General features: G+C 35.9%; 1 long non-coding RNA gene across 2 annotated transcripts in view; it reads right to left on the bottom strand.

The window, feature by feature from the left end:
* The window catches only part of LOC101750715, a 424,944-nt gene that overhangs the window by 240,419 nt on the left and 166,183 nt on the right, over positions 1–18,342 (bottom strand). The gene's annotated exons all lie outside the window — the stretch shown is intronic.

Raw genomic sequence — 18,342 nt, 5'->3', positions numbered from 1 at the left:
AGGCTTGGAGGTAATGCTGGCTTGGATCACCATGATCTTCCTATGTATGCGTCTTGCAACTCCAAAGACAAATCACTAACCCAACAACAAATATCCCTTTTACCTGCAAAGGGATTTTTCCTTCTCCTGCTCAGAAATAACATCATTTGTACCTCACTCATACCTCTTTCATATGAAAGAGACCAAAGCCTGTGTCAGCCCCTGCTTATCTTTGGAATTTGTTCACAAAGATTTTCTATTGGAAGGTAAAGCAGATTCACCATGATTTAACACAAAATAATGCCTGGATATAACCTCAGGTTAATAGATACAGACTAAAGAAGGACAAATAGTCTTTGCAACTGCGTTACTCTTTTTCTAGTCACAATATATCACTTGTTAACCCTTTGTAGTAAGTCACAGTGACCCTGCTCATTATAACAAAGAAAGTCTACCAGTGAAGAATTAGAACAGTCCTTACCCCACTTTCACTCACTTAACATCATAAGCTGAAAACATTCTTCAGGCACAGTACCTTGTCTCTAAAGCTTGGATAAAAACAAGAAAAAAAACGTGAGGGGAAAGATAGGACTTCAACGGAGTTCGGTCTCATTTTTAAAAGGAGTCAGTGTTTTTCACTCAAGATGCCTGCTTACTTATTCAACTCAAGTTCATTCTTAGGGGGATCTTGTCAATAAAGTCAAATAAAGCTCTCTGTGAGCAGTAAGGTTTTTGAGGGTCTTTTTTGAGGGCTTCATTAAAAGCAGACAGTTTCTCTAACCTTTTAGCAGAACCTGTTATCTGATGACGTGAATTAAAGTCTCTCAAATGACTAATAATCATATCAAGGCTGCCATGTCAGCTTGTAGATTTGAATAAGAGGGTCTGAAAACATTTGCATGCCTCGATGTGCCAGTGCTAAGAAGCTAATGTGATAGTGCTGTCATAAAGCACTGGAAAGACATGACTTAATGTAATCTGTCATGTCATATGCTAATCTTCAGCCATTACTTGAGTGCTGTAAGTAAGTAGAAAGCATTTGGGAGAAATCCTTTTCAATTTCTCTGAGTACCACTTCTGCTGCTGGTCAGCTCAAATGGGTTTTGTGCATTTAATGCAGAGCTCAAGTCAAGTTGGTTTAGGTCACACTTAATTAACCAGCACGTTGATGGGTTGGGCTGGTATAGCACTATGGCAAATGGGTATTCCTGATACTGCCTAACAAGTAAATATTTCATATGCTGGAGGGAAAAAAAAAAAAAAAAAAAGGGACTCTCAGACCTTGATAAGAAAAAGCCCTTTTACAAAAACACTATCTCTTTAGCTAGACAGTTTTCCGTGCCTCTCTTACTTTGCTTCTACACAATTTAAACAAAGATGATTATAAATACTTAAAAACTCTTCCATTTGTAACTGCAAACTTTAAAACCACCTGATGGAGACTAGTCATTCAAACAACAATAGCAAACAGGCAGCTTTAAATACAATGTACTTTTTAAAAATAAGAACAGAGAAAATGATCAAAGAGAAAATGTAACTTTACTTACTTGTTTTAGGAAAACGACACCAATATTTTTTAATATACAGCAGGTTAAAGAGAGAAAAATTCTAACAATGCTAAGTACACCATGTGGGATGGAAAATGAAACATATTAATGAGAATGACAGAAATTTCAGGACAATTTTAGCAAAATGTGAAGGGATTTTGAGTCAACACTCGAAGGTTATTTTAATAATAACTACAGCCTATTCAAATAAAAGCTTAAGAATCCTGTGCCTTTTGCAGCTATGGGGATGTTTAGCAGGGCTCAGCAGTTTGCAGCCTACCCCAGCTAAACCTAAAGGCTTTGAATTTAAGGATTTCAGATCATTTTGATTAGGACTGCCATAAAGAAACACAGGGACACTATATGAACACCAAGAATATGAAAACTTTCCTCATTCTGTTTTCTTGGTGGTCACACTAGAATCAAATCCTGCAAGTCAGACATTTCATAGACCTACAGGAAACAGAGATAGACAATCTATACAGTATTAGGTCATTTTGTTTATTTTCTTGCCAATGCTGGATTGTTACCCATAGTAAGTTGTGAACTGCTTTATTCAACTTAAATTTAAAATGACACATTTTAATAGAGTTTCCACCATTCTCAAAGGGAATGTATAAAGAATTCTTACACTCCAGCATGAAGTTTTTGTTCCCCTCCTCACACCTAAGTTATCCTCTATCTTGCTGTGGCACAGGTGAACCTGTATAATTGCACAGACTCAGTTTCCCTCACAATTAAATAGTTTCAGTTTCAGATCAGGAAAGTATTCTCCTTCTGGAGGAATAAAATGATCCAAAATATTTTGTCAGCTTTGTTTGGGATCAGTAATCCTTCAGTCCCTTAGTAGAGGGCTCTTCAATTGTGTTATCAAGTTAAAGACCTTTTTTCTTCCATTTTAATGGCTTCTAGTCATCCTTCAAATACTAGTCTTTCAGAGACTTCCACCCTCCTCAAAGTTCTCCTCTGTTCAATACATTACTACAATGAAATAAAGCTCATGTAGACAAGTTTTTTTCTACATCACAAATGGATGTCCCACTCTCACTAGAATGGCAAGGACCTCATGAATTCAAGCACTGTTCATCAGCGCAGGGTAACAGTCTCAGCTCTCAGTGATCTGTTCAGCCTTATGTCATTCAACTACTTTTGCTGTGGAATAACCCAAGACCAGAGCTAGACCAGTCTAATTGGCAATAGTTTTAAGAGAGACAGTTTCCCTTATTACAAGTCTTGCTCATAATCTAACAAATGTCATTACTACAAGTTTCCGAGATAGTCAGCCAGAATGTCAGTCAAACTATTTATATTTCTTTTATTGTTTCCTAATACAGAACATTCACTGTTCCAGCTTTTTAATATTTTTTGTTGGCATTCTTTGTACTCCTTCCAAGCGGTAGACAACCTTTGAATAAAATGGTGCCCAGAACTGACAGGGACTGCATATCCATAAAGTGAATTTGATAAAATTCATTGTCCTGTGTTGTATTTAAGGGAACACATGTTATTTTACTCATCAACAGAGAGTAGGGGGCTATTTTCATAAATAAATAGACAAGTTGGTCATTGGCTGTATTGGTTTGGTGGTCACATAATTCCCAAGCAGTATGTTTTTCAGAGCATTTGCTTGAGAAAAAAAAAAAAAAAATCTACTCATACTCACATTGCTTTCATGTTCACTGTACTACTTTGAGCTACAACTCCTCTTAAGCAAAAGATTTGTTTTCTTGGAGGACATAATACATACTAATTCAAACTAACCAATACAGTGAGATGACTTAGCAGGCATTTAAAAACACAGCTAATATTCAGTCTATTTCCAATGCATCATTGTCTTGACCCTTACAAAGACTATCTCTGTGGATTGATATGTGAAAGTCCTTGGATAGCACCATATATGACAATATTTCCCAGTCAAGAGTGGGCTAAAACTACCTACTGATTTCACTTGTGGCAAGATTTAGCCAACCATCAGGAAGAAACATTTCCAATTCTCATCAGCTGAGTTGGCAGGCTATGACTCAAAGTGTCTGTGTGCATGATTACACACATTCAGTTATCCAAACAAAGTAAACAAGGTCTAAGCTAGTTCAAAATTACTATTTATTGGTCTACAGAGTGAAATTTATCAAGTGTCATAGAAGTATGGAGCATCAAAAAGAATGTAAAGGGATCTCTTATTACAATAACCCCTTACAACTAGTTTCCAAAGTTTATTACAAAGTTCTAAAAGAAAATAAAATGTTTCCTAAGTTTTTCATGGTTTATGACCAATAGGCCAAAAGAAATCAGCTCTAAATGACAATATTAAACTATGCAAGCTTATGTGCACCACTGCAAATACCTGAAATATGTAAATCAACAATATAACAGATGGGAAAAGAGAGGTTATTTTTGTATGCAGATGGAAAGACTTAAACTAGTACAGACCAGAAGCCAAAACTGTTCAGCAACAGTTTTCCTGAAGGTTATCAAATTTAATATTTATTAGTGATTTCTTCTTGTCACTAGTAGGTGAACATTAACACTGGAGAAGTGGAATCCTCCTTACTGCCTCTGTCATATTTATATTATCTTACTCTACAGAAATATGACACAGCATTATCAGGAGATAAATGTTACAGATAGCCTCAGTAAACTAAGATGCAGAGTTAATAAAAAAACCCCAGACTACTAACATGTCCTCCTTCCCTCCAAAAAACAAAACAAACAAACAAAAACAACTAAAAACAGACAAAAGAATGCAACAGTTCAAAGCCTACTCAGAGCATGTTAAGCTGATTTCCTCAGCCTGAAAATTCCAAAGTAATCTACGACATGATCTGTCTCCATGAGATCAACAACAGCAGAAAGCACCTTATGGACTTTCTGGGAGACCCGGACAGCTAGATGAGGACTGATTTTGGAAGTCCACACAGTACTTATATGCCAATTGTAAGGCAAATTATGGATGAGATTTCTTACTCTCTACCACTATCAAACACTAACATAAGAGTAGTGTTTTACATTTTCACTAAAATATTGCTTCGGTTTAAAGTTGTTTGGATATAATGCAAGAAATCTATATTCTCCATGTCTCCTGACATAAAATCTTTCAAATTTGGAATAAAGACAGCTGTTTCTTCATTTGGGAAACCTAACATTCACTGTTTCAGAAGAATCAGAAATAGTTAAAGAAAATCTTTCCACCAGTACAAACATTTTCTACAGTAAACTAGACAGGATGTATATTTGTAGGACTTCATAGATACAGTTGTCTGTTCTTTAGACACATCTGTTAATGTCATTAGGCACAGATGCTGGGGTGGGTCTCCCATTTTCTTTGGCCCAAGTTTTGACCTCCCCTAGGAAGATGTATTAAAAACCAGTGTGCTCTGATTTAGTTCCTTGTGTTTCCATAAGCAATGGTGCCAGTGGCAAGAAGTCAAAAATATTTCCTTAAAATCTTGGAGTGGCATTAATGTGAGTTCAGGATTTCACCAGTTCTCTGTAGAATTTAGTATGTATGTTAACACTACACACATGAAAGTTCTAAAGCTTCCATTACCTGCAGGCTTTTTTAAAAAACAGAAGAATGTTTGATTTGGATGGTTACATTAGATTAGGGGATATTAATGGATTATACCCACAGCCTCAAAAGAAATTGCCAGTTGTCTACAAGTGACTACTTCTATATGAAGGCCTAAGATTATCAAAGCAAACCACAAACAGCAATTCACAAGCACCAAACGTGCTGCATGTTTATCTTTCTAGGTCAATGCCTCCAGTCTACACAGAAGCTTCACTACTCCTCAGATACAACAGACAGTGGTTGTAATTCAGAAACTCAGCTTCATTTATGAATAAATAAAATGTCCTGTTTTGGGAGAAAATGTTACAGCATGACCACTCTTGGGATAGATACACACTCATACTCAGGTATCAAGTGAATGTATTCAGAAGTTAGAAGGAACATTGTTAACTGGAAGTTCCTTAGTAGTTTTATTCTACAGACAAGCAGATGGCTTCAGATTTTCAGTAATATAGATTCTCTCACAAGCATATCATCCCAGAACCCAAACTACAATACACACATATAAATACATGCATATGTGTGTATGTACGAACATGCAACTTTTATATGTCTTTAAATATATAATACCACAAAAATAAACTGCAAGCAGAAATAAAAAACAATTTAAAAAGAAAAAATAGAGATTAAGAAAAGAATTTATCTGTACTTCTTGTAGCTTGAACAATCAATGTGAATTATCATTTAGTGGTGCCAACACATAACCAGTACCATTCACAATAAAGCTACAACTTACGAGGTTTTGAAGTCTGAAAACAGTGTAAGTAAAATATCTAGGTAGCACCTGTTTATACACAGAGCCTCAAATGACATCAATGCACCTTAAAAATCTTTTGCAAACACCTAACAGCAGTTCTGCTCCTACAGGAACATTTGTGTCCAACGTAACTACTAATAGATCCTGCTGGAATGTTCACAACAAACTGATGCAACTCTTACTGACTGTAACTGGACATACACACATTTGGATCTGAGGCTTAAGGTAGACAAGTTTGTGCAAGTCTGCCAAAACACCTACAACATGCATTTGCACATAGCCTACAAACATTTTCTAAGCAAACAGATATAATCTGAAAGTTGTCTTGGTGGAAACCTGGTATATGCACCAGCCATCACTGAGTGGGAGTTTATCTCTTCATAATATTCACAACAAGCAAGGGCTTCTCAGACTATATGTATATATAACTTCTACTGTATTCAATAAAAGAAAATAATTTTCTCCTCCCTGTTTTTTTTTTCTCCCCCCAATAGCTATGCATAATATAGATGAAAAACTACCTCTATCAGGACAGAAAAAAAAAAACAATCTGAACATGAATTTTCAGATACAAATGCATAATTTATTTTCAGAGCAGTTGAAACTTGAGTACTGTGGGCTCCCAACACACTTACAGTCACCATCTCTAGGTTGAAATCTCATACAGTAGGCTAAACTCCAAAGCTTAAGAAACAGAGCAGAAGCATGAGAAACATCTCTTACTTACACCATTGTGTTTCTGTAACTTAGCATAACTATCCATTTCCTTCTTTGGAAAGCTGACCTTTTGAAAAAAATGTAGCAAAAAATGTTGGTTGTGCTATTTATTTCAGTGTTTTGAAATTTCAAGATGAATGTTGGCTTCCAACAAATAATTGTGAGAGCTAAAGAGCAGGTTAAAGATAAGAATGGACTGAAATCTGAATGCAAAAGCTCACCACGTTAAAAAAGCAACTCATCATGAGAGCAGTTCGGATAAGACAGTGATGACCAAAATAAGCAGCAAAGATCTGAGTGTCTGCGAAGAACTACATGAAGAGTAAAAACTCAATACATAGGTCTCCTTCAAGAAAAGAAGATCATAGCATAGCAGACACTCCCAGGATGTTCATGATTTCATAAGACCAATACTTCAGAATCTTCTGTTTAAGATAGGATAATGGAACAGAAATAAAGTTTAAGTATGCAATAGTATCAAATTGGAAGAAATTACAAATTACAAAGAACAATATAATGAGATACAGAAGCCATCTGATCTTTTAAAAATCCAAGTTAATAGATATTAAATGCAATTTGGTGGAAGTATTCACCCATGAAGGAAACAAAACCTGCAAAATGATAGAATACTGTAGTCTGTTGATCAAGGAAAGATTACTTTGAAAATATATTATGCTGAAATGATTGCTGGTAGAAAGAGGGAGTTGCTTATCAGAAGGAAAGCAAACAGACATTTTTATGTGAACCTCGCCATCTTCAATCACGTGGATATGGTTATGATACAATAATCTAAATCCTATTTTATTTTAGCCATGAAATGGGATTACTGTTTCTAAGATGTCAGGGTATTTACTTTGCTGGTAAAACAGTGTTTCCAAAGCATTCTAGACTTTAAAACATCTATTGCTATGGTGCTGTTCAGACTGACGAACTTTGAAACATGTTATATCTGTACATGATATTGAAAAAGGATTAGTTCACACACAAGGACTAGATACCTACATATGTATCAGGAAGGTCACACAGTTAGGACATTCTCCATCCCTAAAGGTGTGAGTGGAATTCATGGTTATTGGCATCACTATAGAAGTTATCCATAAGGCACATTTTTCTGATTTGAATGTCATATGATTGTTTGAAGAGTCATCAGGTTGGGTTTACTGTAGCCAGTTGGTGAAGTACAATTTGACGAACATGTAGAAAAACCAGGCTTATTTGTTGTTAAGAACTCAGAACTCCAACCTTACAAAGCTGATATTGAAAAAAGAAATCTGGAGGAGAGAAAAAGAAAAGACTGTATCAAAATGTTAACCAAATTAGGCCAAAACTAGCTACCAAAAATATCTGCATATGGTCCATGAGATTCAGCCATATCAGAGAGCAGCTGTAAATGGTTTTCTGAAGTCCTGCCTTTCGTTTATATCCAGACTACAACTGCCAGGGACAAGACTTGAAACTCATCTAATCTATAATTAGAAGCACCTTCCTATACATTAGTGCACTGCCATTCATGAAAGCAATGTTTCAAGCTGGCAAAATTCTCCTCTAAGCTACCCTAAAACACTGTGAAGTTAGGCTGAAGAAGGAAAGTGAGTACCATGACAGAGGTTCATGGTGGCCAAGAGCTAGACTAGATATGAGAGAGCTTGCAGAAAAAAGAATAATAATAATAAAAAAAAAAAAAATAGGGGGGAGGAGACAGAAAACAAATGAAATGCAGAGAAAAATACCTAATTATTATGCCTCAATTCCTCCAAGCGTCTGTACTTCAGGGTCCTTGTTTAGCAGAATGTTGTGCAACATTTCTATTTTTCCAATGCATCTGAGAATCATTTTTCCTTCTCCTCTCTTTCTACATTTTTGTGCTGCCGTTGGCACAACAGAGAAAACAAAGTTAATAACAAAGGAAGGACGAGATTTCTTTAAAATGTTTTATTGTCAATTGTAATTCAGCTTTAAATGGACTCTTGTCAGTTAGGGAATTGGTCTCAATTATACTTTTTTTCTGAATGTGAGAACACAGTGTGAACTACAAAATATGACTATTGGTGTTGTGTGAGCTGTCTTATGGGATCTCCCCTTTTCCCATTCCATCCTCCTTGGAGTGCTTTTGTTATGGTACCATACCTTAGGATTGCTGTTTATCTACAGTCTCCTCTAAAGAGAAGAACTGGGAACAAAATGGGGGAAGGGAAAGAGGAAAAGAAATCTCAGGTTTGTGGCCATCCCTGTGTGCTTATGGCCATACGTATTTTCCCCTTCTGCTGCGTTCTGCTAACCAAATTTTTAAAGCATATTCAATGTCTGCTATTGTACTGAAATGTCTCAAACAGCTCATCAATCTATCACAACTAATACTAATTTTAATCTTAAAATAAAGGATAATATTTTTGCTCTGTCTTTTATTACATACACACAGCCTCTAAAAATGCTTCCAAATTCACTTACAAGTATCTGTACTTGCTGTAACATTGTCTAGAGAACTCCAGAAGGTATGTGTAGATATAGGTTCATACTAGGTTGGAGATGAGTTGGGGATGTGTGTGTGGGGGGGGGTGGAGGGCTGTTTATATTAAGTACCACTCATTCACTTTTATCTTCCCACCAACAGAAGAAAGTGCCAAGATACAATTATCAAAGGATCAGACTTTGGGCCAAGCTGATTTTCAACACAGCCAAGGATGGTTCAAAAGAGCAATAGAGGAAGTCTGACCTATCCTTCTTCTGGTGAAAGACTAAATATAAATTATTAAAGATAAGCATGGAATTACTACTCGTCACACAAAGATAATTTTAAAGAATGATGAAGCATTTTCTAGACACTTGGCTCTCAAAAAAATGATGAATTGTATTGATAGAAATTCCAATATTACAACAAGCAAGAACAAACACATTCAATTTGTAAAAAGAAACTGGAATCGTAACTGAAGGTGACAGAAGAAGCTGGCTGATTGGATTAGCAGTATAGTCATTGTCATTATGCTGCAAAAAAGTAAGGAATATGTCTGAAAGAGTAAACCTAGCTAGGAAACGCTAACTACAATGGAGAATAATATCACATCAAAGTTTAGGAGCAGATTTCTAACAATGCAGTAATAGAAGTATTATTATTTAATAAATAAATAAATACAAATATGTATCTGCCAAAATTTTACCCAAAGGTCTTTTTACTGAAATATAACAACACAAAGAATGCAGAATGTGCATCTTCAGTTTCAGAACTGTCAATTCTACAGCTATGTAGTTTTCTTTCTGTCTTAGTACCTGAAATGTAAGAAAATGTCACGATCATATTTTATTTGTTCTAATTGAATTCATAATTTTTTTTTTTGTTTGGAGTGCAATTGCTCAAAATAGAAAGTCTAAAATCATCCAGCAGGCCAAGGAAATATTGCCTTGACTGGCAAGCAGAAGAAAACTAATGTAATCACATGTAATTCCAACAGAGTTGGAAACGTGTGGACTACAAACATTAGATGTGAGGTAGTTGAGACTGTGGAATAGAATTGAAGAGGGTAGCATAAATGGGGTGTTGAATGACTTAACCACTTCCTTGCTTTCTTTTGTTTATGATGGCATATAGGAAGTCTAGCAAGCTTAACCCGAAGCTGATAAAATCTGTGTGTGACTAAGATAGACAGTGAAGTAGACAAAAACAAGTGTAATATACATTATTACAGAGCATCAGTAAAATTGGCTAAATTATCGTTGTCTCATATATCAGAGTGTAGAGACAGTGGCAGACTGTGCCACAGTATCACTGCTTGCTTTTCTCATCAGTCCTGTTCTTGTTACTGGTATACTCAGAGTACACATTGCCCTGAATGCTCTAATTTACTCTGCTCATCTGATCAACATCTCAGTGTTTTCTTCAATTGTCTGACCAAAAAGAGACTTTTTTCCCCTATAATAATAATGAAAGTTCATGACTGCTTCAAAGCAGTATGTATGTCAATGGATGTCTCTTTATTGACTGGAGATATTTGGAAAAGAGGAGAGGGAAGCAGAGTAGAGGAGAATCATACTGCAGATATCTAACAAGGGAGGATAGGCAAACTCCCTATGTCATCAGTAAATAGATGGACTCCTCTTGAGGAGCTCTTAGAGGAACAGAATTATTGTCTTTGAACAATTTTGAAGCATTTTATTCATTTCCTGCCACTCCTTTCCAACCAGCCCCCAAGCTGCTGCAGACCTAAATAAAAGTCATTGGTAGTTCTTTCTGCTCCTGAATTGAATCTCAAAGCTGGACTTTTAATTCATTTAAAAGGACAGGTCTGAGTCCCAGAAGATGCTGAGTGCTCTCAGCTTGATAACTTCGTAGATTCAGATAATCACTTGGTAGCAGTACAGAAACAATTTCTTTTGGATTACTTAGTCTGACATCTCTTTCTTTCTGTCTCTTAAATCAACTCCCCCCTCCTCAGACTGTTTTATCCTCCTCACTATGTCTACACAACTTTTCTCATTGCTTCTCTCCTCTGAATTCCACATCCCTATGTGTAACAGCCTCCACGTTAATTCTTTCCAGGATAGCTCGGAATTAATGGGAGACTTCTGTAGTGGTCGGTTTCCTTCACACAGATTTCGGTCTCAATGATCAGTTGAATGATATCAAGAGAGTGACAAAGAACGTTCAAGAGACACTTCTAGTCAGAGTAGCACAGGCAATTCCTTCCCTCTGTCAGGGCATGGCAAGATGCTGTACACTTCACTGTACCACTTTTGTCATTGTTCTTTAACATGGCAGAGCTTCCTCACAAACAGCATGCATTTTGAAAATGCCTTTCTTAAAGGTTGAAGTCATATTTCTAGAGAAAATAATATATTTCATACTAAATATCAAATAGGATCATTTAAAAAACCTGCATTATATTCTATCAAGACAAAATTTTACTATTAGACAAGTAAAATGCCAGAAGCTTCGTGAAGGAGCATTAGGGTACGACTATGGCAAAATACAGCATTTTAACAGGCACATTGCAAAGTTATAATGCAATCAGAATTGAATTCAATTCTAGATTTTGGTAGCTAAAGACCTAAAGTTTAAAAAGAAAATTGTGCCAGTCTGCTGTAAAAGCTTATTTCAGAAATACCTATCTCTGTGATAGAGCGTATATGAATTATATATAATTAACCAGAATTTAAAGGGATAATAGCAAATATAAATACAAGTTGAGAACTGTCTTTCAGCAAACATGCATTATTTTATTCACTAACTAATTCAATTATTAGAATAGGACTTTGATTAACATTTTTCCTTCATCCATCTTAATTTTTAAGCAGCTCAGTTTAAAAAAATAGTGTTGTTTTTCTATTCATTATAGTGAGTTTCATATGTTAAACAAAGACAGACCAACTTCAAGCCTTTTGATAAATATGATGCTGTGGTAACTATAGCATTCACTTCGTATCCCATTTCTCCAAGTTCCTGTCAGCCAGATGTCACTTGCAATGCAAACACTAGAAAAATATGAAATAATAATTTCATACATCATCTGTGCAAGCACGAGCCAGTCAAACATTCAATACAAATTCAGACTGCTACTACACATAAAGCAAATATCATCCAAATAATATTTAGAATGATTGAAAGGCTTTTGATTTGGAAGTGTATTCTCTTAAGTTAAGTGGTCCCCAAGACCATCTAGAAAATTCAATTGTTTCATTTTAAAATGTTTTCTGCCCAAAATTATATCAAATCCTAATGTCTCAGTAGAAACATATGGGATTGGATTGCTGACTGGGCGCCTGATGTCAAAGAGGAATCTAATTTTCCATTGGCATTTCCTCATACTGTCTCACCAAAACACAAAATTGATAAAATTTTAATGAATAGTTTTTCAGAGCAGGACATTACCCCTTGTGCTGGGAAATAGTGCAGGAGAACACCATGTAGCTACAGAAAGGCAATGCATAAGAAAGCAGTTTGAATAAATATTCATACAAAGAACAGGCCTTACATTCTGCATTTTTCTTTTACAATTTTAAATGGAATTCAGACAGTAAATTTTGCAGTAACAGGAACATCTCCCTCCCCTTCCATTTCCAGGACACTTTTTTTTTTTTAAAAAAAAAAAGCAAACGAATGATCTCTTAAAATCTAGATGCCCCTTATTTAAATTTTAGTATTATACTAGGGTGACGATCACAATAAACAAAATTCTCTTTTGGTTGAAATCTATTATTAAATAGATATTTCATCCAATGACTACAACACTGAACAATTCATATAAACGAAACAATTAGTTAAGTAACTCTTCAGCAAAATTATAGTGATGAAATAAATGAAATACCACCCTTCTGGATCTTCTTATGGTGCTAAGTATTGCATGCAAACATAACACCTAAAGCCATGACATAATACAAGATGAAAAGGACTATGTTCTACTTGATGACAGAGGAGCTCAACTAGAGAGAAAGGTATTTGTTAACTATATTACGTTATCACTCAGTAATAACGCAAAGTTTTTATGGCAGTGTGTTATTTAAAATGCGTCCTCTGAATCCTTTTTCTTTCTATCAACTCTGGTCATTAATCATATATTTCTTAATACATATCAAATTTTATAAGTGGACAACTGAAAAAATAAAGTCATGTGAAAAATGAAAAGTATACCTTTGTAAATTACTTGGAATTACAGTGATAGTATAACAGTGTAATAGTGAACAGGATTGACTCCGCTTCCCAGGGAGCATTTTGTGTCATTTATTACTAGTTATTTACAGATGACTGATACGGAGAGGAAGAGCAGCATTGATGGTTAGGAGACCTATATCTGATGTCATCAAGACTTAAGCATTTAAAAGCTTTAATAAATACCTAGGTAAAACTTGCAGAACATTAAAAAGGCCACAACAAAGGAGATCACAATGATGAAAGTGGAAAGGTTTTGTGTTGTGGGGAAAAAAGGGCCTGCCCACATCACATGCCAAGTCTGCCATAAGTTAGCATCCATCTTTCTTAGCCACCTGAAAAACAACAACAAATTCTTCAAACAGGTTAAATGCTAGGGCTGGTCACGTAGCCAAAGACACCACCTTAGCTACTTTCTTTCAGAAATACTCAGCTCTACTTCACTCCTCAGAGGTCAGAGCCATTGTGAAGAAATGAGCAAGTTCCTATAGGGTCTCTTCCATTTAGCCTTGATATGTGACTTCTCTATATCTAAGTCAATAAGGTGCTTCTGGCACAGTAAACCATGCTAGAGCTTGATAGGACATAGCATCTGCAAACTCTGACTGCAATATAACCATTTTTTTTTAACCTATAACTACTTATCTCATGGACCATCAGTACGTTACATCCGTTATGAATGTTCTCACTTCTGCCACAACAACCTGCCAGATTTCCATCCTCAATGCCAGTCATCCATGCTCCTCTTTCCCTTTCTAGTTTTAAAAGCAAAAGAGGAGGAAAACCAAAATTAAGCTGGATGCTTTTTCTCCAGTGTGTGATGAGGAGAAACAAAAACGCCTCCCTTCTTTTCCCTTCTTCTTCCTCTCATAACCTCTCCAACTAGAAAGGTGCCTCCATTCCCTATTCTTTAAAAGTAGCAGAGGAGACCTGTTTGCATTGTGTAGAGGTTCAACTGGGAACAATAGTGCAGAAAAGAATTTCCAGAGGGGACTGAAAATCTCCAACGTTTGGCAAGCTCTGTATTGCCTTGATTTGTCTACTCACAGTAAAGAAATCTGAACAGACTTCTATTAACAAGTCTTCACACCTCTTTTGTTCTCAGCAGCTGAGTTCAGCATGCAGCCAGACTATAATGCAGTAACTTTCAGAAGCTTTCTGTGCCTCACGCAAATGGAGTGTGCATTGGTTACCTAACTGTGCATGTGTACAATGTAGCGCAGGCCCCCATCAGTTCCTGCCAAAACCCTATTACTGGAGGAGATTGCAAAATTGACAGATTTGCCATCCTAAAAGCACAATGGTCTGAGAATGAAGAGTTGAGTGAGATGGCCAATTCTCCCAGTAGAGTTTGCTCTCAATCCTAGCTGATCTGCACTACTAGCCCCTGGTGGTCTCAGCCCAGAATAACTCAACTCTTTAATTTTCAAATTGACATAGGAGTCTACTTCCAGCTTTGAAAACACCACTGAACTTTTTTTATATTTTACTTTCACCAGGGAAAAGCAAACAGCTATCAACACCATAGCTATCAACATCTTTCTTAATTTCTAGAAAACAGGAGTCTGAGACCTGTACTTTTATCCTTAGTCTGCCCCCTTTTCTCCGTGCGAAGATTTCAGTTCCCTTAAAGCCAGCTGAATCCATCTTTTCTAGTTCTCTTAAGACTTGAAACTTTCTAAGCAAGGGCTTCAGACTGTTATCTGTCTAGGAGTCCAAGCCATTCTGGTCATATTCAGAGCATCTGATATAAGATAGGTAGACACTGGAGCTAATGGAGAGAAGCAGGCATAGCAGAACTGCTGCAGGGACCAGAGGCAGTACAAATACCTAGTGCATTTCTGCAATCTAACAGTGTATCTTGCCTCTACTCAGTGACATCCTCTTGCATAACTTGCCAGTGGTTTTCTATAGCAGGCATTTCATCAAATAAAATCTGATATTATTACAGTAAGTGCTTCACATAACGAAGAAGGAGACCTGCACACAGATATACACTCTTGGTTTCCACAAGCTGGACTCACTGAGACACAACAAAGATAGATGATACAACAAATAATTCATTGCAATATTTACTCTTGAAAATGTGCATTTGGGTAAAAGTTGATCTTATGTCTCTATTCTCTTTGCTGAAAGACTCTTTAGATGCATGTGCATCTCTGAGACAAAGTACATGTTATTTATTTCATGTTTACACTGTACTTTGAGGAAGCAAAAAGCTGCATAAGTGCTAAGTACTAATAACATCATCCTCTTCTATTTTTCTTTCAGATTTTAAGTGAATGTAGCGCCTGTGAAAGTTGTTGGATTGACAGCCCTGGAGACTGAAATCTAAAGTGCAGCACACCTGCTGAGCCAAACAGAACTAAAATATAGAAAAACCTCTCACCAAGTTTTAAATACATGCTTCATTTAGTTATTGTTACATGGCTAGGCATAATGTTAATACTGAAAGATTTGCTACTCCCATGTATTTCTTCTAAACACTGTCTCAAACTCTTTATTTTCTACTCTCAAAAATTATTTCTTGCTGACGTGAAGCACTCCAGAGACCACTTCCCTGCCTACAAAATCCTATATTACAATGGGATGCTGTTGAAGCATAACTTCATGGTACTGCAGTCTGGTACAATGCTGAATTCTGGAATTCACTTTGCCCATCACAAAAAAGAACATTAGCTAATCTCATACAGCTTTAGTACTGACCACAGTAAGTGCTTAGCTGCAGAAACGCTATTCTGTATTATAATCTAGATCTGAAGCTTTTAATGGAAGAGCTGCTCCTTTAGCCTTCTAAGAAAGATCAGTAAGTCAACAATGAAGATATAATTCAAGATTTCCTGATAAAAGGAGACTTTTATTTTCATTTAAACCCTCTAGACTTCTGGGAATGCACATTTAACCACTAAAGCTTTTGTTTTTCATTTTTTTTTAAAGACCCTTTCTGTTAAAGATATACTTTACCTTCTGAAAAATATCTCTATATGAATACACTTAGTTTACTTGTAAAGCCTACCCCAATTCCAGCTAATACTATTAATCCTTCTACATTACTGCCATACCTCCTTTCTTACAAATGGATTTGATGAGTTACATAAACATTTACCAGCTGTAGGTTTTACACTCTCCTGTTATGCATTCAGTATATTTGCTTCCAGGTGTGCCTGTTTTAGATTTAAAGGAAAGGACTGATCCCTATTAAGTAGAGAGCATATGAGATGCAGAATACCTGTAGTATATAGAGCTGCTGCTCACACCTGCTGTATTCTGATGCTTCTAGAATATTCCTTCATTTGCCTTGACAGGTCCTGAAAAGCAAATTTTGTGCCTGGAGCATTTTTGTTCCTGAGTAACTTCAAGACTGAGCGCTTACAGAAAGTTATTCCTTAGCATTTCATGTTACTTTTCAGTTCAGGAAGTTTCTCAGGGTTTCTTGTCAGGGCAGGCTGGTCTTTTATGATTTTCAGCCTGCAATGCTGTTCCTTTCTATTTCATCTTGACTTAACATCATTAGTCTTCTTTCATAGAAACTTAAGCATTCTTCTCCTAATTTATCTAGATGGTACTCTGACAGCAGCTCCCTTGATCAAACTTTGCCATTTACGTCTCTTGTGCACTTAATCATTCTCTGAAATGAGATTTATAGTAAAAAAGAATTAAATCAAGTCTGACTTCCTTTAAATTTCTTGACTTTCTGGGATTCTGGATGTTCACTCAGGCCAGGCCCTTTGGAGACAATATGCTTTCTTTCATTTACTAAACAGTTAGGACTATTTTCCTTTATTGAAGGGTCATAGCATATTTGATCACTGGTGAAACTGAGTAAAGGTTTAAGTGATACACGTATGACACCACAATATCTTGCTATTTGATAATTTTCCTAACAAGCACATATCCTTCCTTGTTTCTAGTTGTGTATTTAAAAAAAAAAAAAAAAAAATCTGGAGGGTAAGTGGCCATGTGGCAATTCTTGTCTTTGATTCTTGAAAGAAATAGTACTCTATTATGGAAATGATCTGTATAGAACTGCAGATTCTCAGCTGTCCTCTTTTCCTCTTTCTTTCATATCTTGATTTTCTATTACTTCACATGTGGGGATAAGGTAAAAGAATAGTGACTTGTTGGAGAGATATACATATGTACATACATATATAAACTTTCTATAAATATCTCCATCTTTTGCTTATCTCCACCTATATCATGAGGTCTGTTTCTGAATGAAAATATCCTGCTTTTATAATGCAAGATGATCCATTTTATATAGGTCAAACCCATTCTATGCTGCCAGCAGATACTTACAGATTATATTTTTAGTCCCTATTCCCAAGAATTCTGTGGCCTGGTCCCTAAAAGACCAACTGTGACCAGCATCTCCTTTTCTCTGACGAGTGGAAGTCTCTACTTTACTAATAAAGCTCATGTGTGAAAGAGGAGAAACTTTTCATCAAATTGATATGGCAAAATTAACTGCTCCAGAGGAATAAAAAATACCACAATAATTAGCACCTTTCACCTCAATGTGAGGCACGTTTCTTTATGACTTTGCTGGAATAAACATCGATATAAAATAAATCCTAAATTTACTTTTAAAAAAAAGGTGTTATTGACCACTTTATCACACCTTGGAGAAATGTATGAATTAAAAATGACACACAATAGATGTGTAGTACTTGACTTGGTTCAAGGCCAGAAGGTGCACAGTACATTATAGGAATGCGTGTGTGTGTACAAAACAGTTATAAGACTATATGCAGATCTAAAAATGTACAGAACAGTTAAAATAAAACTAACAAACTACACTAATACCTTTGTGACATCTCATGTGACAGATCTGTATAAGTGGTTAAGCCAGAAATGATCATCCAGCTTTGTCAAACATCACTGATTTTTACAAGAAATAGGTTTACAACCTGCTAAATTGAAGGCAAATTGTCATCCAGATTCTTATAGTACAAATGGCTGCATTTAAAGCATATTCTTGCTCTTGGGTCTAAAGCATTACAAGACCAAAATGTTCTGTATCTCATCTCAAATTTTCAAACAATCCAATATCAAGACTATATATAGGTATATTCTTGCTGTTCAATCTCTTAAAAATCAATCAATATTAATGTGTCTGCCTTAAACTTTTAAG

The sequence above is a fragment of the Gallus gallus genome, chromosome 8 (genome assembly GCF_016699485.2).
Source record: "Gallus gallus isolate bGalGal1 chromosome 8, bGalGal1.mat.broiler.GRCg7b, whole genome shotgun sequence".
Taxonomy (NCBI): domain Eukaryota; kingdom Metazoa; phylum Chordata; class Aves; order Galliformes; family Phasianidae; genus Gallus; species Gallus gallus.
Note: the sequence above shows the minus strand (reverse complement) of the source record. Positions and strands in the feature narration are given on the sequence as shown.